Here is a 23,069-nt window from a genome sequence, read left to right as displayed (position 1 = left end):
AGTCACTCGACCGACATTTATAAACAAAAATTTGAAAGCCGATTGTAAGGCTAAGTTAATCGAGCTATTGGAAGAATATGTCTGTTGCTTTGCATGGGAATATCATGAGATGCCAGGGTTAAGCCGAGAGCTAGTGGAGCATCAGTTGCCTATAAAGGCCAGTTTTAGACCTTATAAACAGTCGGCCAGAATATTTAATCCGAAAACATATGACCGGATCAAGGAAGAGATCGGTCGACTGCTTGAAGCTATTTTCGTTCGACCTTGCAGGTATGCCGAGTGGATTTCTAACATTGTCCCAATGGAGAAGAAAGGATCCGGCAAGTAGAGGGTGTGCATTGATTTCAGAGATTTGAATAGGGCTACACCCAAAGATGAGTATCCTATGCCAATAGTCGATATGCTTATTAATGATGCTTCTGGACATAAGGTTATTAGCTTTCTAGATGGTAATGCCGGATACAATCAAATTTTTATGGCCGAAGAGGACATGTACAAAACAGCTTTCCGATGTCCTGGTTTCCTTTGTTTATTCGAGTGGACAGTGATGACATTCGGATTAAAAAATGCTGGAGCCATGTATCAAAGGGCTATGAATTTAATTTTTCATGATTTACTCAGTGTCATACTTGAAGTTTATATTGATGATATTGTTGTCAAATCGGATGCTTTTGAATCTCACTTGGCCGATCTGCGTTTAGCTTTCGAAAGAATGAAAAAATATGGACTGAAGATGAATCCTTTAAAGTGTGCATTGGGCGTATCAGCTGGCAAGTTTTTGGGTTTCATTATTCATGAATATGGCATAGAGATTGATCCCAAAATGATAGAGGCCATACATAAAGTGGAGACTCCAACATGCAAGAGAGATATGCAAAAGTTCCTTGGCAAGGTCAATTATTTGAGAAGGTTCATAGCTAATATATCAGGGAAAGTTGATGCATTTACTCCTATCCTTCGGTTAAAGAATGATGCTGATTTCACTTGGGGGGGCAAAACAACAAGAAGCATTTGATATGATCAAGAATTATTTGTGCACTCCTCCGGTGATGAAAGCACACAAGCATAGGGAACCCTTCAGACTCTACATTACAGCAGAGGAAGGAGTTATTCGTGATGTTCTAACTCAAGAGACCAAAGGAAAAGAGCATGCCATTACTTATTTGAGCCGCCACTTATTGGACGCAGAGACAAGGTATACATTTATTGAGAAATTATGTCTATGCTTATATTATGCTTGCACAAAACTGAGACATTATTTAGTGCCGAGTGTTTGTGTAGTAGCTTGTCAAACCAATGTCATTAAATACATGTTGCATAGGCCAATTCTTAGTGGTAGAATTGGCAAGTGGGCTTATGCTTTGATTGAATATGATTTGGCTTATGAATCTCTAAAATCCATGAAAGGCCAAATTGTTGCTAATTTCATTTTTGAACATCGGATTAATGACAAGAATGATGTTGATATGAACCTTGTTTCATTAGTACCATGGAGATTATATTTTGATGGTTCAGTCTGTAGCAATGGCCAAGGTGTTGGTATTGTTTATATATCTCCTCATGGTGTTGTTTTTGAAGCTTCATGCCGCTTAGAATATTTTTGCACAAACAATCAAGCCAAATATGAAGCATTGTTATTCGGCCTAGAGATGTTACTTGCTATAGGTGTTACACATATTGAGGCTTATGGTGATTCGTTAGTAGTGGTGCAGGAAATATCCGAAGTCTTTCAGTGTTTGGACAAATCACTTAATGTTTATCTTGATAAATGTTTAGATATAATCTCTACTTTGGATTGTTTTAGCATTGCACATATATCTAGACATGACAACTGGAAAGCAAATGAGTTGGCACAACAAGTATCTGGATACCATGTTAATCATGGCATGTTTCATATTTCTCAAAGTCCGATGTCTTGTCTTACCAGTATAGAAGAGGCGGAACCAGAACCTACTGATTCGGTCATTAATAAAAAATATAGTCCAGGTGACAATCCCGACTGGAGGAAGCCCATTGTTGATTACTTGTGCAATCCGAGTGAAAGGGTGGACAGGGTTGTTCGGCGTATGGCTTTCAAGTATACAATGAGAGATGATGGTCTTTATCACCAAACAGTCGGTGATGTTCTTCTAAAGTGTTTGGATGAGGACCAGGCAAGAGTTGCTATGGGAGAAGTACATGAAGGCATTGGTGGCACTCACCAGTAGGCTCCCAAGATGAAATGGTTATTGCGACATGCTGGGTTTTATTGGCCGACTATGGTTAATGACTGCTTCAGATATTATAAAGGGTGTGAAGCTTGTCAAAAATTTGGTGATATTCAATTGGCTCCTTCTGCTATGTTGCATCCTATTATCAAGCCATGGCTCTTCAGAGGATGGGGTTTAGACTTTATTGGGAAAATTCATCCATCTTCATCAATGGGGCATCCGTTCGTATTGGTGGCAACTGATTATTTCACTAAATGGTCTGAAGCAGTACCTCTCAAGAACATGACACATACAGAGGTAATTCAATTCATAACTGAGCACATTATTCATAGATTCGGTATTACTCAAACGTTAACAACAGATCAAGGTTCATCTTTCATGTCACACCAAGTCAGAGAGTTTGCCGAATCTTATAACATAAAGTTGCTCAATTCCTCTCCATATTATGCCCAAGCTAATGGACAAGCTGAGTCTAGCAATAAAATTTTAATCAAACTCATCAAGAAGAAGATTGAAGATAATCCAAGGAGATGGCATGAGTTGTTATCTGAAGCTTTGTGGGAACATAGAATTTCAAGGCATGGTGCTACGAAGGTGACCCCATATGAGCTAGTATATGGTCAAGAGGCCGTTTTACCAGTGGAAGTAAATTTGAATGCTTTAAGAATAGCCAAACAAAATGATTTATCGGCAGTAGACTTTTATAACTTGATGATGGACAATATTGATGAGGTTGCCGATAAATGTTTGGTTGCTTTGAAGTCCATAGAGAGAGACAAGTTGAGGGTTGCAAGAGCTTACAATAAGAAAGTTAAGTTGAAGAATTTTCAAGTTGGTGATCTCGTCTGGAAAGTGATTCTGCCGATTGGTTCAAGAGATAGAAAATTCAAGAAGTGGTCTCCAAGTTGGGAAGGTCCTTTTAGAATTACAAGAGTTGTTCCCGGAAATTCGTATTTGGTGGAATCAATACAAGGGGCATTGTTACCTCGAGCTCTCAATGGCAAATATTTGAAGAAGTACCACCCGAGTGTGTGGCAGGAAGCCTAAGTAGGCAATGGCCGATATACGATTATCGCCCTTAGCACAAACATGGCCGATACATAATTATCGCCCTGAGAAAAATAAATGGCCGATTGAGTGTTGATATCGTCCTTAGAACAAACACTATGCATATTATTTTTTGGCGTGCAAGCTTTGCCGAAAAACAGGGGCGCATGTGTTGACACCTGATTTTGGCAAGATACAGATTGCAATGAAGATGGTCTCGAGTGAAAGGGTTTTCAGCATGAAAATATTCACGTCGCTGAGTGGAACCACTTTGATGTTTCGGTTATATTCACTCGACTTTATCTTACGGACCGAAACTATACTCCGAGTGGTATAATTCAATGTTCCGAGTGGTTTTTGGCCAATCACGTCTTCAATATGACCTCGTATGAAGAAGCACTTTTAAGGAATTGTCTTCGCCTCGTCGAGGCAATCGATTTTGATATATAAATCATCTCAATCCGAGTTCATATGCAAAAGTTAGAGGCAATACACTGCAGACCGAACCTCAACGGAAATATGGGGCGAGGTGCCAGACACTTGTCTGATAGGTTTCGTGAGTAATTAGGCCATCAAGACGGCCTTGAATAGAAAAACCTTCAACACGAAAAAGTTTTGTCTCGTCGAGCCGATCGTTTTTCATATAAATTTTGTCTCTATCTGAGGTCGTATGCAACCTGGAGAGGCAAATCAAGATCAGACTGTGTTTTTAGTCGGGAAATCCGAGTGAAAAGTTTACCATCCGAGTGAAAACCTACCGATCGAGTAAAAGGTCGAGTGAAAAACTTATCGATCGAGTAAAAGATTGGCTTCCGAGTGAAAATATAGTAATTCGAGTGAAATTATCATCCGAGTGGAGTCATTCCGAGTGAAAAGATTATCGTCGGAATGAAAACTTGACGTTCGAGTAAGACATTGCCTTCCGAGCGAAATATAGTCATCCGAGTGAAAGATTGTCTTCCGAGTGAAATTATAGTCATCCGAGTGAAAGATTGTCTTCCGAGTGAAAGACTCTAACATCTGAGTGAAAAGGTCCAGTCGGACGAAAAACTCTAATATCCTAGTGGATGAGCTCGGATCCGAGTGAAACTGAAGATATGCCCGAATGGTAATCCAGATGACCTCGGATGGAAAAGTGATCAGCACGGAAGTTGTGCGCATCCTCAAAACGGTGAACTTTGGTTTTGGAGTCATTATCATATGAGATAGTATACGGCCTGTAAGTTCACTACGAGACTCAGACAATCCAGTCCGTTACATGACCGAGTCCAACTGGATATGAAAGATGGCATCGTAGAATATTCAAGATGGTCTTATTTGGAAAAGTGTTCAACATAAGGATTGTTCGTCTCGTCGAGGCGCACAAGTTTCATATTTGGGCCGTCTTGAACGGAGGTCATATGCAAGCTCGGAGGCCCGCGCAAGGAGGAAGACAGAAGTTGGGCCGGATTCAGACTGAATCCGAGTTGGAATAGAACTAGGACTCTAGGACGTGAATTGATGTAATTTTTTGTAAGGAAAGCCTAGATGAATCCTTTGCTTGTACGGGAAGTCCAGCCGCCTCTTATATATGTTGGGGATGATGGCCGATTGAACAACACACAATCGAACAAATCAATATACTACTTTTTCATCTACGTTTTATCTCCCCACCGTTTTTCTCTCTCGTTCTTCGTTGTTCTTCGTCTTTGAGAGCTGCGAATCCTGAGGCTCTAGGGGCGAGCGAATCGACCTAGGGCAGCCCATAGCCGCCGCACTCCCTGACGGGGTCCCTCCCGGGAGTGTGGGGTTTTCAGGTCTATAAAAGCGCCCGTTGACTGTCTTGCGTATCGCGCTGTCGGTCGGGTCTCCTTCGACCTGAGCTGCGGTGCATCACCCCCGGTGTCGAGGGTACACGTGACGTGTTCGTGTGTCAACAGAAAGTGAAGCCATGTATTGTGGTATGAACTTAAGTTAGCATTCACCTGGCCATGTGTTTGCTTGATTCGGCTTAGTAATTCTTTCCAACTAAATTGTGCACTTTCCTAAAATGTCATGTATGATGTACCCATGTGCTCATCAACAAGCCACTCAAGCAAATGTAAAACTAAACCAGCAAGACCTCCCGGTGTACCGACAACCCCTATAGGAGCCACGTGTATCCCATTCTCAAGGCACACCGGATGGGCTTGATGTCGGGTTAGCTGAGACCCTGGTTGCCTAGGGGGCATTGAACATCGCCCAGTTTGGATCAACACCATCAGCACTGCCCCCCTGTATTATGTGGAATAAAGAATCCCCGAGTTCATTACGCCCTTGTAACACCCCGGATGTAACTTGCCATATTTGTACTCCGACTCTTTCCATTTTCGTCTTTAAGTTATGAGATTCCCTTCGTGGTTGGGTTTTGTCTTCGTTTTGCATTTTGTTCATGTCATGCATTTCATATCATGTTCACCTTGTTGCATCATGGCCTCATCATGTGCATCTTCATCTTGTAGATGTTGCATTGTGGCATGTTCCTTGGGATCCAAGTTTCATCATTTCTCTCTCCCCCCCCCTCATCACCACCTCTCCTTCTCTTTTCCTTCTCTTTTGCAAGTACACCTCTACCCTCCTCCATTAATGCTCATCTTTTCCCAACTATTCTAGCACCATGCTTTGAACCCCCTGCCAAATTTCACCTATTTTAGAATTGTTTTTGTTGGGTTCAAAAATGAATCAAGTTTGAATTTTAATTCAAACTTGGAATATTTTTCTACCTTTAAAAATTACCAAAGCAATTTTATTAAATGATACACAAACTCACGAACATGAGGATAATTTTATATTACTCAAACTCCTCCTCAATTCCCCGGTGCTTTTCCTTCTGTTTTTCTGTATGTAGAAAATGGAAAAGGAAAAGAAGCAGAGCAGCAGCACCCAACTAGGCCTCGGCCTCCCACGCCGGCCTAGCTAGCCCCCACGCCAGCGAGCCCAGCGCGCCAGACAGCCCGCTCGCTCACCCACTCTCAGCCTATTCTCACCCGTGTGCGCCTGCACCCCCGCTAGCCTCTCTCCATGTGGCCAAGTCGGCCCCATTCGACAGCGTCTCTAGCTACACCCCTCACCCACCTTTCTTCCTCCTCGGTCCCCCCTTGCGAGCACGCACATGGCCACGGCCGAGAGCGTCGCCGCTCCAAACCCTCGACCTGGCCCTCCTTTTAACCTCTCTCCATGTCCACGCACGTTTAGGGTTTCCCCTCTTCCCTCTCGCCGCCGCCGCCAGGTGAGAGAGCCTCCAGATTCGCCGCGCCACCCACGCTGCGAGCGCATCCGAGCGTGCGAGCTCATCGCCGGCGTGATCTTCGACCACCTCCACCCCAGCAATCATGTTCGTCTTCCTCCCTGACGTCGTCTACATCCTCGACGTCCACTACTTCACCGCGGGATGCCAAGACGGAGTCGACTCCTTCCTATTCTTCCCCGCGGTACCTGTAGGTGTTCGACCGCTGCTGTGCTCGTCTCCGTCCACCTCCCGTCCAACCGAGCGCACTATCGTGCTCGTGGTAAGCCCCTGTACAGCCTCGTGCCTTTCTCCCCCTCTTTTGCATGCCATAGCTAGCCCCGCGCTGTCCGCCCGAGTCGCCGCCGTCGGACCTCGTCTCCGGCGAGTGCTCCGTCCCCGGCTGCCCGTCTGCGTGTGTCCGTCGTGCTCGCCACTTAGAGTAGGGTCGATCCGTGCCCTTAGCTGCTCGCGTAGCTATCCGCCTCGCCGCGTGCGTCCGCACCGTCACCGCCTCTGTAGCTCGTCGCCGGCATCGACTCCACGTCGTCCGATACGGCTAGTGGCACCCGGGGACGCGGGTTTCTCCTGTGACCCTACTGCACCCTTCCGCCGCTCTGCTAGGCCACTAGAGCAACTTCGACAAGGCCTCCGCCGTGCTCGGTCGCCGCCGACCCCCTCCTCTGTTTTCCCTTGCTCCCGCGCGCTTGCGTCACCGCCTTGTGGGCCCCGACCGGACCCACTGGTCAGCGAGACAGAGGCCAGGTCCCACCTATCAGCCTCACTCCCACACGCGCACCCACGGGCCCACATGTCATCCTCTCGCCCCTGTTCTTAAACCTAATTGGGCAGCTTGCCCATTTTCGATCTTTCCAGATCGGGCCTTTTCCTTATCTGGCGAGTCCAGATCGGGACATGGCCATTTTGGGTATTTTCCCTTTTCTTCTTATTTCCTTTTTAGGCAGTTAGGCATTCTTAGCATTTGTGGGGATTTTTCTACAGGGACCCAACATATTATATATATATATATGTTTTTGGGGTAGAAAAATCCCACCAATCCAGTATGTAACGCCCGGATAATCATGCTACAGTAAACCCGCATAATGATACCACGTCACCACGGTTACTATTGCTAACCTATCGCTAGTTCAAAACCGATTCAAATTCAAATTTAAAATATAGTTAAATAATAAAAGTTTTCAAAAATTAAAACAAAAATGTTCGGTGTGTGCAAATAAATGCCTAGGAAATTATGGTGTAGTAAACACATTTTTTATAAAAGGCCTAAATAGTTTAAAATGATTTAAAACAGAAAAGTAAATAAATAAAAGAAAAGAAAATACAAAAGAGAAAGACTAATCTAACAAAAAAAGAAACAAACAAAAAAAGGCCCCACCCCCGGTGGGCCAAGTGGCCCAGCTGGCCTCCACCGGCCCAACCGGTCGGCCCATGTCCTCTCCATAACCCCCCACCCCCCCCTGTCCAACCCTAGCCACCACCCACTCCCCCCACTCCCCCTCGTCAGCCCCCACCTCCCGATCCGATCTGGATCGAGAAGGGGAACCGAACCCCGACGCCGCCCAGTAGCTTCGCTGTCGTCGGCGCCCGCCTCCTCAACCCTCCTCCCCACCTAACCAGCCCGAAGCCGCTCCCGACCCCATCGCCTCGACGCCCCTCACCAGAGCACCACCACCATCGCCGGATCCCGCTGGACTGCCCCATCGTCCACGTCTTCTCGTCGCCACGCCGCACGTCGTCCCCAACCTCCATCGAGCCCTCTGCCCTGAAACCCTATGGCCCCAGTGAGCCCCGCCTCGCTCCCTTCCTCTCCCTCGCGTGCTCGCGCTCGTCGCCGCAGTCCCCGCCGATCTTAACCGCGGTTGACGGGCTCCGGTCGCGTCCGATGCGTGCTCAGCGCGCCGTGCCCGCGCCCGCACCACGCTCGCGACATCTCGCGCATGCACGCCAACCGCTCCCACCGCGTGCCGCGCCCCTGCACCGCGGTCGCCGCGCTCGACCGCCCGCCCTGCGCATCCAGGCCGTGCCTTGGTCGCGCGCCCCGCGCACCAGGCCGCGCCTCCCCGCTCACGCAAGCTACCGCCGCTGCAGCTGCGTTGCTGCTGCCGCATGCAGCTGCCGTCGCACTTCTCCCTCACCGCTGTTGCGCGCTGCTGCTCCGCTGCTAGCCCTGGCCGCCGGCGCCCCTCCATGCCCGACTGCCCGTCTCTGCTTCTGGTGGCTCCGGCGATCCACCCTGCGTGCATCACCGTCGTGGCCGTCGGGCGCCCACGCCCGCGTGCCCCTGGGCGTACGCCCGAACGGGGCATGCCCGTAACCGTCCTCCGCGCCGTGTATGGCCTTTGGCCAATGACATATGGGGCCTAGCCCCCAGAACGAAATTAGAAAAAGGGGTTTAAAAATGAAAAATGAAAAATAAATAAAATAATAAGTAATTAATTAAATAAATAAATAGTTAACTTAATTAATCTTGATTAATTAAACTAAACAATTAATTAAACTAATTAATCATGATTTAGATTAACCAAATAACTAATTAAACTAACTACTGTTAGTTAATTAACTAGTCAATGACAGTGGGGCCCACCCCCCCTAATTAATCCTGATTAGGTTAATTAAACTAGATAATTAAATGTGTCACTAACAGGTGGGACCCACCTGTCAGGTTGACCAGGTCAACTGCTGATGTCATGCTGACATCATGCTGACGTCAACAAACACTATTCTGGATAATGTTGATTTAATTAATTAAATAAATCCTAAAAATGATTTAAATCTTTTAAAATTAATATAAAATAAACCGTAGCTCGGATGGGAAAACTTTGTACATGAAAGTTGCTCAGAATGACGAGACAAATCCGGTTACGCAGCCCGTTCGTCCGACACGCAACTTTCCCCCTCCGGTTCATCTGTCCGAAAACGTGAAACACCGGAAATACTTTCCCAGATGTTTTCCCCCTTCACCGGTACCATCTTGTACCGCGTTAGGGCACACCTAGCATCACGCTTTGTCATGTCGTGCATCGTCATGCATTTGTTTGCATTATATTTATTGTTTCTTCCCCCTCTTCTCTCGCTAGACACCGAGACCGACACCGCTGCTACCCAGTACGACTACGGTGTTGACGACCCCTCTCTCTTGCCAGAGCAACCAGGCAAGCCCCCCCTTTGATCACCAGATACCGCCTACTCTTCTCTCTACTGCTTGCATGAGAGTAGTGTAGCATGTTACTGCTTTCTGTTAATCCTATTCTGATGCATAGCCTATCATTGTTGCTCCAGCTGTTGATACCTTACCTGCAATCCTAAATGCTTAGTATAGGATGCTAGTTTACCATAAGTGGCCCTACATTCTTGTCCGTCTGCCATGCTATACTATCGGGCCGTGATCACTCAGGAGGTGGTCACGGGTATATACTTATACATAATATATGATACTTGTGGTGACAAAAGACGGGTCGGCTCGAGGAGTACCCGCGGTTTATTCACGAATTGGGGGCTGGAAGGACATACTTCCCCGACATCCCTCTGTGTGGATCTTTGTGGCGAAGCGACAGGGCAGGTTGAGACCACCTAGGAGAGAGGTGGGCCTGGACCTGGTCGGTGTTCGCGGTTATTTCAAGATAACACGTTTAACGAGATCTTGGTATTTGATTTGAGTCTGGCCACTGGCCTATACGCACTAACCATCTACGCGGGGACAGTTATGGGCACTCGACGTCGTGGTATCAGCCGAAGCCTTCATGACGTCAGCGACTGAGCGGCGCGCGCCGGATTGGACCGTAAGCCTGCTCTTGTATTAAGGGGGCTAGTTCTACTTCCGGCCGCGTTCGCAGCGTGCAGGTGTGCAACGGGCGATGGGCCCAGACCCCTGCGCCATAGGATTTAGACCGGTGTGCTGACCTCTCAGTTGTGCTTAGGTAGGACTGTGACATGTTGATCTTCCGAGGCCGGGCATGACCCAAAAAAGTGTGTCTGGACAAAGGGGATCGAGTGTGTTGGGAAATGTGCTGCACCCCTGAGGGAAGTTAATCTATTCGAATAGCCGTGATCTTCGGTAACAGGACGACTTGGAGTTGTACCTTGACATTATGACAACTAGAACCGGATACTTAATAAAACACGACCTTCCAAGTGCCAGATACAACCGGTGGTCGCTCTCTCACAGGGAGACGAGGGGAGGATCATCGGTTAGGTTTATGCTATGCGATGCTACTTGGTGAACTTACTATCTACTCTCTTCTACATGCTGCAAGATGGAGGAGGCTAGAAGCGTAGTCCTCGACAGGATTAGCTATCCCCCTCTTATTCCGGCTTTCTGCAGTTCAGTCCACATATGATACCCTTATTTAATTTGATACCAATGCATACATATGTAGTGTAGCTCCTTGCTTGCGAGTACTTTGGATGAGTACTCACGGTTGCTTTGCTCCCTCTTTTCCCCCTTCCTATACCCAATTGCTGCGACCAGATGTTGGAGCCCAGGAGCCAGACGCTACCGTTGACGACGACTACTACTTCTCAGGAGGTGCCTACTACTACGTGCAGCCCGCTGACGACGACCAGGAGTAGTCTAGGAGGATCCTAGGCAGGAGGCCTGCGCCTCTTTCGATCTGTATCCCAGTTTGTGCTAGCCTTCTTAAGGCAAATTTGTTTAACTTATGTCTGTACTCAGATATTGTTGTTTCCGCTGACTCGTCTATGATCGAGCTCTTGTATTTGAGCCCTCGAGGCCCCTGGCTTGTAATATGATGCTTGTATGACTTATTTTATTTGTAGAGTTGTGTTGTGATATCTTCCCGTGAGTCCCTGATCGTGATCATACACGTTTGCGTGTATGATTAGTGTACGGTTGAATCGGGGGCGTCACAAGTTGGTATCAGAGCCGACTGCCTGTAGGAATCCCCCTTCCACACTCCTTGGCCGAAGTTGAGTCTAGACATTGCAAAAACTTTTACTAACATGGCTGTGTGCCTTACAAGCCCACGTCGCCATCTGGTTGGGATTAGGATCTTTTATTCCTCGATCCTTACTCTGGGACTCTGAACTCTCTTCTACTCGGGTTAAACGATTTTACTAACTTTAACATTAGGATCATGTGACCACGTTCATCCCAAAGTTGGATAGGCCCTAGCTATTCTTTAGAGTAGTGTTTGAACATTATCGACATTGTCATTTAACTCCTGTGAAAACATCTTTGTTTTCAGATGGAACCCACGAGACAGGTCATGCGCCACATGACGGCCATTGGTGCCTCAGGATCACCTGCTGTGTTGGTTGGGATGATGACCTATCTGGGTTATCGCTGGCACCCTGAGTACACCGTCTACGAGGAGTACCAGGACTTCAACCAGGAGCAGCACCGTGCCATCGTGCACCTCTACTCTCGGGAGTATGACTCCACTACCGTGTTACACACTGCTCATGGCGTTGGAGTGACTATCGACATGGCGGTCCACGATGTTGGTTATGCTGCTCTGACACGTCTTCGTGGAGAGTATCAGGAGTTGGACACCTCCCCCTTCAGGCACATTGCTATCGCATCCGATGTTGGTGCGGAGGGATACTACACTGCTGCCTACTCTACTGTCACCCAAGATCCCTTCTACCATCAGAACCTGGTTCTGCATGTTGATTGGCTGAATAGAGCTAACCGAGCTCTACGCCACGAGTTGTACACCACCCGTCAGCACCTGTACCATGCTCTGACGCTGTTGCACCCCTCTGTCTGATCTGGTGATCTGTCGCGTTCTGCAAGCTACCCTTCCAGGACCGTGATGCCCCAGGGCGTCGGCTGGCCAGATGTGGGAGGCTACTCTCCCGCACTTGGTCCTCTCTTGCCACCTGTGCGTCGGGTTCCGCACCAGAGTATCCGCGGACCCCAGGCTACTCGCGTGGAGGTCTTCCCTTCGCGTCACTACCAGCTGTCAGGCTACACCTACCTCCACAATTCCTCCTGGGACTGATGTAGGCTTGCTTGTTAGTGTTAGATGCATTCGCCGTGAGCATGCGTGCCGCCTATGATGTTCTTAGCCTATGTACTGAACGCTGTGTACCGAACTCTGTGCATGATCTCTTTTGTAAGATATGCCAACTACTATGTAGTATCTACCTTCTTACTTTCATTATGCATGTTTCATCATGAATGATTTTTGCCCTTGCAAATTCTCTATGTTGAACCACCCATGTTATATATTAACAGGATGGTTAGACTAGGTGGTCATGGTCGTGGTGACCCTCCCCCACCCCCGCCTGAGTAGATGGCTGGGATGATGCAACAGTTTGAGCTGAATCGCCAGTTCATGGAGAATATTATGGCTCAGTTTCCTCGCCCCAATATGAACCAGCAGCCAACCCAACTGACTCTGCAGGATTTCATGCGTCTCAACCCAACTGTGTACCGCAGCTCAACTCAGCCTCTGGATGCTGATGACTGCAATACTAGGAAAAGGGCTATAGATGGAATTGACACTAATGGCGCACCAGACATGTGGTGCGCCACTACTATATACTAATGGCGCAGCATGTGTTGGTGCGCCATTAGTGTCCAAATACTAATGGCGCACCACATCCACAGTGCGCCATTAGTAACAAGATTTTTTTTATTTATTTTTTTGAAAACTAGTAATGGCGCACCGTGGGGGTGGTGCACCATTACTAGTTAAACTTGTAATGGCGCACCACATCCACGGTGCGCCATTAGTAAAAAAAATTCAAATGTTTGTTTCAATTTTTTTTTTCAAAACTAGTAATGGTGCACCAGGGGATAGTGCGCCATTACTAGTTAAACTAGTAATGGCGCACCACATCCACGGTGCGCCACTAGTAGATATTTTTCAATTTTTTTATATTTTTTGAAAACTAGTAATGGCGCACCGTGGGAGTGGTGCACCATTACTAGTTCAACTAGTAATGGCACACCACCCCCACGGTGCGCCGTTACTAACTTGGCCCAAAAATTCCCTCGCATGCAACCCCCCCCCCCTGTGGACCGCCTTTTCAGTTTAAAAAAAAATAAAAGAAAATGATGAAAATGTCAAAAAATAAAAGAAAATAAGTTTCCCATGTGATATGTGGTATAGTTGTTGGGAAAATTTATAAATATGAATTTCGATTTTATTTGCAAAATCTCTCTAGAATTTGTAAAATGGGCATAACTTTTGCATACGAACTCGGATTAAAAAGTTTTCTATATGAAAAATCATCTACTCGAAAAGTTACATCCGAATTTAACTGGGGGTTCCCCGTTAAACATTTTCAAAATCCTCAAAAACCCAACAGAAAAAAAGTTACGGGGCTTTTAAGATCTGGAGGCAAAAATATTCAAAAAATTTCAAACTTACTAGTGGCGCACCGTATGCTAGGTGCGCCACTAGTAACAGAAGTTTTTAAAAATATTCAAAAAATAGTTTCGATTTTTTTCGGGATTTTTTTTTCAAAATATGATACGTAATATGAACGGAAGTTTGAAATATTTTTTCAAAATTTCATCACACTCATGAACATGAACAAAGTCCTAACATCAACAAGGTTTAATAGGATTGATATGCTAGGTATATCAACAAGTTCCTTAGAAGTGAGCTGGTGCTGGGGTTGGATAGAACTCTAAAGTTAAGCGTGCTTGGGTTGGAGTAGTGTGAGGATGGGTGACCTTTCGGGAAGTTTGAGCATGGAGTGTGATTTGACTTGATATTAAGCCATAGTGACCCGAGATTAATAAAAAAAATAAAAAAATATTTTAAAAAAAATGAAAAAAATTATTACTAATGGCGCACTTCAATGTGGTCCGCCATTACTAAGTCAGATAGTAATGGTGCACCTCTAGGCATACTAATGGCGCACTACAGGTGCGCCATTAGTAAAAATACTAGTGGCGTGGTACTAATGGCGCACCTAGTGCGCCATTAGTAGGCAAAACTGGTGCGCCACTAGTAGGCCTTTTCCTAGTAGTGCTGGCTCCGTGACATGACCTATGAGATGGAGTCTGCTGATGTAGCCCCTGCCAGCTATGTCACCTTTGCTTCCTTCTTCCTGAAAGGACCTGCTGCTCAATGGTGGACATCCACAGACGTACTCTGCCAGTTGGAACAATCATCACCTGGCGAGACTTCCAAGCTGCTTTCCGTGCTCGCTTCATTCCTCAGGGAGTCATGGACCGTAAGAAGTGCGAGTTCTGCAGCCTCAACCAAGGCAACAAAACTGTGGAAGCTTATCAACGGGAGTTTCTTGACTTGTCTCGCTATGCTGAAGAGGACATTGCAACTAATGCACGCAGACAGGAGAAGTTCCGTGATGGCCTTCAAGCTGACATCAAGCTCGCACTTCTAGTGCATGACTTTGCTGATTTCGCCACCCTGGTGAACAAGGCCATCAATGTCGAAACTGGTCTGCAGGAACACCAAAGCTCTCACAGGCGCAACCGTGACACGGGCTCATCTTCGGGCCCGTCCTCGCAGAAGCGTAGGATATGGATTCCCAACAACATGTACCAGCCAACTGCACCTGCTCCAAGGCAGTCCTATGCTACACCACGTCTGCCTTCCCCACCAACTAGGCAGCCAAGGCTTCCAGCTCCACCTCCCCAAGCTCATGTTCCCACTCCCAATAATGGTCTCTACTACAAGTGTGGTCAGCCAGGTCACCGTGCCAGAGACTGCAATCAGAATCAACTGGCCCTTCCGGCAGCTGGCTGTGGAAACAACCAGTCTCGCAACAACAATGCCAAGTCTTATGGTCTTGTTCATGCCAACCATGTTGATCTCAATGAAGTGCTAGACCAGCCTGCTACCGTGATGGGTACACTCCTCATAAATTCAGTACCAGCATCTGTTTTATTTGATACAGGAGCATCACATTCATTCATATCAGCTGAGTTTGCATTCATGCATGGCATTAAATACGAAGAGATGAGCACTACGATTGTGGTACACACTCCTGCGGGCCAGTGTCAAACTTCTATGGTTAGTCACAATGTTCCCGTTGAAATTGAAGGACTGGAATTCCTTGCCTCTCCCATCATACTGAAGTCCTATATCACCGACCTCAGTCTGGGAACGGATTGGTTGAAAGCGCATACTGCTTCTATAGTTTGCGCCACTAAGGTCGTCCATCTGCTACACCCTTCTGATGAAATAATTGCTTACCAAGCTCATCTAGTTCAGAACACTGAGGCACGACTTTATGCCTTGAATGTGTTGAATGCTGCACCACTCGAGGGCATTGAAAACATTCCCGTCGTTCGTGAATTCCAAGACGTCTTCCCAGAAGAACTCCCAGGGATTCCCCCTGCTAGAGCTGTCGAATTCATCATCGACTTGAGACCCGGCACCACCCCTATAGCCAAACGACCCTACAATATGCCGCCACATGAACTCATTGAGCTTAAGGAGGAAATCGACAAATCTCTTGTCAAAGGTTTCATTCGCCCAAGTTTCTCTCCTTGGGGAGCAACTTCTCTCTTTGTTAAGAAGAAGGATGGGACAAACCGATTAGTCCAAGACTACCATCCTATAAACCAAGCTACCATTCAGAATAAATATCCTCTTCCTCGGATCAATGATCTTTATGATCAACTGGTGGCTCATCACTGTTCTCCAAACTCGACTTGAGGTTGGGTTACCACCAGATCCGTGTTCGTGAAGAGGATATCCCAAAAACCGCCTTCGTGACTCGGTATGGATCTTACGAGTACACCGTCAGGTCATTCAGCTTAACGAATGCTCCCGCCACCTTCTCTCGTCTGATGAACTATATATTCATGGATTACCTCGACAAGTTCATCGTGGTTTATCTGGATGATATCCTGGTATTTTGCAAGAACAAAGAAGAACATGCTGGACATCTTCGTCTTGTGCTGGAAAAGCTTCGAGAGCATCAACTATATGCTAAGTATTCCAAGTGTGAATTCTGGCTCCCCGAAGTAACCTATCTTGGGCATGTAATCTCCAAGGATGGTATTGCCGTCAACCCTGAACGAGTTCAGGCTATTCTCGATTGGACTCCTCCGAAGAATGTCAAGCAAGTCCGAAGTTTTCTCGGTCTCGCCAGCTATTGCCGTCGATTCGTCGAGAACTTCTCCAAGATTGTCAGGCCTCTGACTAATCTCTTGCATAAGGGTGTCAAGTTCGAATGGATAGGCAAGTGTCAGGAAAGTTTCCAGGCACTCAAAGACAAGTTGACTTCTGCCCCAGTGCTTGCTCCACCTGATACTAAGAAGAACTTCGTCATTTACTGCGACGCTTCCCGTCAAGGATTAGGCTGTGTCCTAATGCAAGAGCGCAGAGTGATTGCTTATGCCTCTCGTCAACTGCGCCCTCATGAAGAAAACTACCTAGTCCATGACCTCGAGCTTGCTGTTGTAATTCATGCACTGAAGCAGTGGCGACATTACCTTCTCGGTAATCATTGCGAGATCTTCACCGACCATCAAAGTCTGAAGTATCTGTTTACTCAGCCAGACCTGAACCTCCGTCAGCAGAGATGGATGGAGACTATTGCAGACTTTGACATTGGTATATCCTATACCCCAGGCAAGGCTAATGTAATGGCTGATGCCTTGAGCCGCAAGTCTTACTGCAACCACCTCTAGGTTCACAAAGTTTAGCCCTCGCTTGTCGAAGAATTTACAAAGCTGAACCTTCATATTGTTCCTCCTGGAGCACTCGCTCCCCCTCCCCCAGAGTTCCAGAAGATGAATCTTCATGTTGTTAATAAGGGTTGTCTAAATACCCTGGCTGTCGTACCAGATCTCGTAGATGGTATAAAGACTATTCAAGATTATGACTCTGAAGTCCATAATATTAAACGTCATCTAGCAGAAGGAAAGCCCTCATTCTTCTCTATCGCCGATGATGGCGCCTTGTACTTCAAAGGCCGCCTAGTGGTACCACGTTCGAGGAAAAACCTGGATCAGACTAAAAAGGTTATGAAAGAAGCTCATGATATGCCTTTGTCTATTCATCCCGGTAGTACAAAGATGTACCAGGACATCCGTCAGAGATTCTGGTGGTCTAATATGAAGTAGGACATTGCTCGTTATGTTGCTGAGTGTGACATTTGCCGCCGTATCAAAGCAGAGCATCAAAGGCCTACTAGAACTCTGCAACCTATCTCTATTCCTAAATGGAAATGGGACCATGTTGAAATGGACTTCGTCACTAGATTTCCCAAATCGCAGAAAGGTAATGATGCTATTCTTGTCGTCATTGATTGGCTTTCTAAAGTTGCACATTTTCTGGCGGTTAAAGAAACAATCATTGCTAGCCATCTTGCAACTCTCTACATGTCCATAATTGTTTCACTTCACGGTATTCCACTGGTTATCAGTTCAGACCGTGGCAGCTTATTCACTTCAAGATTCTGGGCAAGTTTCCAAGAAGCTATGGGAACTCATCTGTCGTTCAGTATTGTGTTTCATCCTTAGTCGCAAGGTCAAGTTGAACGTGTCAACCAAGTTCTTGAATACATGCTTCGAGCTTGTGTAGTTTCCTTCGACAAGAAATGGGAGGAATCTCTTCCATATGCCGAGTTCTCTTATAATAATAGCTATCAAGCTAGTCTGAAGATGTCCCCCTTCAAAGTGCTATATGGACGAAAGTGTCGGACCCCTATGAACTGGTCAGAAACTGGAGAACGTCCACTCTTCAGTCCGGATATTATCCAACAGGCCGAAGAACAAGTCCGCATTATTCCCAAGAATCTCAAGACTGCTCAGTCACGTCAGAAAAGTCAGTATGACCGTCATCACCAAGACATGGTCTATCAACCTGGAAAAAAGGCTTGTCTTCGAGTTACACCAATGAAGGGTGCTCACCGCTTCGGGATCAAGGGCAAGCTAGCTACTCGCTATATCGGTCCCTTCACTATTCTCGAAAGGCATGGAAAGGTGGCATATCAACTGGAGCTTCCGCCGAACCTTTCTCAGGTTCACGATGTGTTCCACGTGTCACAGCTCCGCCGTTGCTTCAACGACCCAATCCGAGTAGTGGATCATGAAGTGCTCGAATTGCAACAGGACCTCTCCTATAAAGAGCATCCGGTCCGCATTCTTGACCAAGATGAACGCCGCACACGTCAGAAGGCGATCAAGTTCCTCAAGGTCCAGTGGTCGCATCACTCTGAAGATGAGGCCACTTGGGAACGCGAGGACCGCCTGCGTGGTGAATACCCCGCACTGTTTCCTTCTACCTCCTAAATCTCGGGACGAGATTTCTTGTAGTGGAGGAGTTTTGTAACGCCCGGATAATCATGCTACAGTAATCCCGTGTAATGATACCACGTCACCACGGTTACTGTTGCTAACCTATCGCTAGTTCAAAACCGATTCAAATTCAAATTTAAAATATAGTTAAATAATAAAAAATTTCAAAAATTAAAACAAAAATATCTGGTGTGTGCAAATAAATGCCTAGGAAATTATGGTGTACTAAACACATTTTTTATAAAAGGCCTAAATAGTTTAAAATGATTTAAAACAGAAAAATAAATAAATAAAAGAAAAGAAAATACAAAAGAGAAAGACTAATCTAACAACAAAAGAAACAAACAAAGAAAAAGCCCCCCCGCTAGGCCAAGTGGCCCAGCTGACCTCCACCGGCCCAACCGGTCGGCCCATGTCCTCTCCATAACCCCCACTCCCCCTGGTCCAACCCTAGCCACCACCCACTCCCCCACTCCCCCTCGTCAGCCCTCACCTCCCGATCCGATCTGGATCGAGAAGGGGAACCGAACCCCGACGCCGCCCAGTCGTTTCGCCGTCGGCGGCGCCCGCCTCCTCAACCCTCCTCCCCACCAAACCAGCCCAAAGCCGCTCCCGACCCCATCGCCTCGACGTCCCTCACCGGAGCACCACCACCGTCGCCGGATCCCGCTGGACTGCCCCGTCGTCCACATCTTCTCGTCGCCACGCCGCACGTCGTCCCCAACCTCCGTCGAGCCCGCTGCCCTGAACCCCTACGGCCCTAGTGAGCCCCGCCTCGCTCCCTTCCTCTCCCTCACGCGCTCGCGCTCGTCGCCACGGTCCCCGCTGATCTTAACCGCGGTTGACGTGCTCCGGCCGCGTCCGATGCGTGCTCACCGCACCGTGCCCGTGCCTGCACCGCGCTCGCGCCATCTCGCGCGCGCACGCCAACCGCTCCCACCGCGTGCCGCGCCCCTACAACGCGGTCGCCGCGCTCGACCGCCCGCCCTGCGCATCCAGGCCGTGCCTTGGCCGCGCGCCCCGCGCACCAGGCCGCGCCTCCCCACTCACGCATGCTGCCGCCGCTGCAGCTGCGTTGCCGCTGCCGCATGCTGCTGCCATCGCACTTTTCCCTCACCGCTGCTGCACGCTGCTGCTCCGCTGCTAGCCCTGGCCGCCGGCGCCCCTCCATGCCCGGCTGCCCGTCTCTGCTTCCGACGGCTCCGGCGATCCACCCCGCTTGCATCGCCGCCGTGGCCACCGGCGCCCACGTCTGCGTGCCCCTAGGCGTACGCCCGAACGGGGCACGCCCATAACCATCGCCCGCGCCCTGTATGGCCTTTGGCCAATGACACATGGGGCCCAGCCCCCCAGAACAAAATTTCAAAAAAGGGGTTTAAAAAAATGAAAAATGAAAAATAAATAAAATAATAATTAATTAAACTAATTAATCATGATTAATTAAACTAAACAATTAATTAAACTAATTAATCATGATTTAGATTAACCAAATAACTAATTAAACTAACTACTTTTAGTTAATTAACTAGTCAATGACAGTGGGGCCCACCCCCCTAATTAATCCTGATTAGGTTAATTAAACTAGATAATGAAATGTGTCACTGACAGGTGGGACCCACCTGTCAGGTTGACCAGGTCAACTGCTGATGTCATGCTGACATCATGCCGACATCAGCAAACACTATTCTGGATAATGTTGATTTAATTAATTAAAAAATCCTAAAAATGATTTAAATCTTTTAAAATTAATATAAAATAAACCGTAGCTCGGATGGAAAAACTTTGTACATGAAAGTTGCTCAGAACGATGAGACGAATCCGAATAAGCAACCCGTTCGTCCGCCACGCATCCCTAGCATAGCAAACATGCAACTTTCCCCCTCCGGTTCATCTGTCCGGAAATGCGGAACACCGGAAATACATTCCCGGATGTTTTCCCCCTTCACCGGTACCATCTCGTACCGCGTTAGGGCACACCTAGCATCACGCTTTGTCATGTCATGCATCGTCATGCATTTGTTTGCATTATATTTATTGTTTCTTCCCCCTCTTCTCTCGCTAGACACCGAGACCGACGCCGCTGCTACCCAGTACGACTACGGTGTTGACGACCTCTCTCTCTTGTGAGAGCAACCAGGCAAGCCCCCCCCCCTTGATCACCAGATATCGCCTACTCTTCTCTCTACTGCTTGCATTAGAGTAGTGTAGCATGTTACTGCTTTCCTATAATCCTATTCTGATGCATAGCCTGTCATTGTTGCTCCAGCTGTTGACACCTTACCTGCAATCCTAAATGCTTAGAATAGGATGCTAGTTTACCATCAGTGGCCCTACATTCTTGTCCGGCTTCCATGCTATACTATCGGGCCGTGATCACTTGGGAGGTGGTCACGGGGATATACTTATACATAATATATGATAATTGTGGTGACAAAAGACGGGTTGGCTCGAGGAGTACCCGCGGTTGATTCACGAATTGGGGGCTGGAAGGACATACTTTCCCGACAGCCCTCTGTGTGGATCTTTGTGGCGAAGCGACAGGGCAGGTTGAGACCACCTAGGAGAGAGGTGGGCCTGGCCTTGGTCGGTGTTCGCGGTTATTTCAAGATAACACGTTTAATGAGATCTTGGTATTTGATCTGAGTCTAGCCACTGGCCTATACGCACTAACCATCTACGCGGGGACAGTTATGGGCACTCGACGTCGTGGTATCAGCCTAAGCCTTCGTGACGTCAGCGACTGAGCGGTGCGCGCCGGATTGGACCGTAAGCCTGCTCTTGTATTAAGGGGGCTAGTTCTGCTTCCGGACGCGTTCGCAACATGCAGGTGTGCAACGGGCGATGGGCCCAGACCCCTACACCATAGGATTTAGACCGGCGTGCTGACCTCTCTGTTGTGCTTAGGTAGGGCTGCGACGTGTTGATCTTCCTAGGCTGGGCATGACCCAGAAAAGTGTGTTTGGACAAAGGGGATCGAGCATGTTGGGAAATGTGGTGCACCCCTGCAGGGAAGTTAATCTATTCGAATAGTTGTGATCTTCGGTAACAGGACGACTTGGAGTTGTACCTTGACCTTATGACAACTAGAACCAGATACTTAATAAAACACACCCTTCCAAGTGCCAGATACAACCGGTGGTCGCTCTCTCATAGGGCGACGAGGGGAGGATCATTGGTTAGGTTTATGCTATGCGATGCTACTTGGTGAACTTACCATCTACTTTCTTCTACATGCTGCAAGATGGAGGTGGCCAGAAGCGTAGTCCTCGACAGGATTAGCTATCCCCCTCTTATTCCGGCTTGCTGCAGTTTAGTCCACATGTGAAACCCTTATTTCATTTGATACCAATGCATACATATGTAGTGTAGTTCCTTGCTTGCGAGTACTTTGGATGAGTACTCACGGTTGCTTTGCTCCCTCTTTTCCCCCTTCCTATACCCGATTGCTGCGACCAGACATTGGAGCCCAGGAGCCAGACGCCATCATCAATGACTACTACTACTACTCAGGAGATGCCTACTCCTTCGTGCAGCCCGCTGACGACGACCAGGAGTAGTCTAGGAGGATCCCAGGAAGGAGGCTTGCGCCTCTTTCGATTTGTATCCCAGTCTGTGCTAGCCTTCTTAAGGCAAACTTGTTTAACTTATGTCTGTACTCAGATATTGTTGTTTCCGCTGACTCGTCTATGATCGAGCTCTTGTATTCGAGCCCTCGAGGCCCCTGGCTTGTAATATGATGCTTGTATGACTTATTTTATTTGTAGAGTTGTGTTGTGATATCTTCCCGTGAGTCCCGGATCTTGATCATACACATTTGTGTGTATGATTAGTGTACGGTCGAATCGGGGGTGTCACACAGTGGTGGCATTGGTTTTGGCATTTGAGCAAGTTCATGAACATGGCATTTTACATCATGAGGCTGTTTTGTCTTTTTTGTGTGATATTTTTCAATCATGCTATGTAGGTGTTTGTCACATGATTAGCTTCATTTCCATGTCACTACATGCTAGTATTTATTCCATGTCATTTTGTGCAGTATGTTGAGTGGAACAAGCATGCCAAGATGCCTCCATAATGTTGTTTTTGCCACGCTAAGTTTTCTGCTAAGTCTGAATCTGTTAATAAAACTTGCTATGTTTACATGGGTGCCATCATATCTTCTGTGCCTTTTTGACTGATCATTAGTAAGGTACTTTTGTTCTATGCATTTAGTAGATTTATGCCATGCCTTTGTTTGCTATGATATGTTCATGTAGCATGTTGTTTGCTAGCTCTAAACATTTCTTCCTGGTGTTAATTTCTGGCATGTTAGTATTTTCACTAAGTCTGTGATGCTGATATCTTTTGCACT

This window comes from Triticum aestivum, chromosome 5A, assembly GCF_018294505.1.
Source record: "Triticum aestivum cultivar Chinese Spring chromosome 5A, IWGSC CS RefSeq v2.1, whole genome shotgun sequence".
Lineage (NCBI taxonomy): Eukaryota > Viridiplantae > Streptophyta > Magnoliopsida > Poales > Poaceae > Triticum > Triticum aestivum.
The sequence above is the reverse complement of the archived record's forward strand: the minus strand, read 5'-3'. Positions refer to the sequence as shown.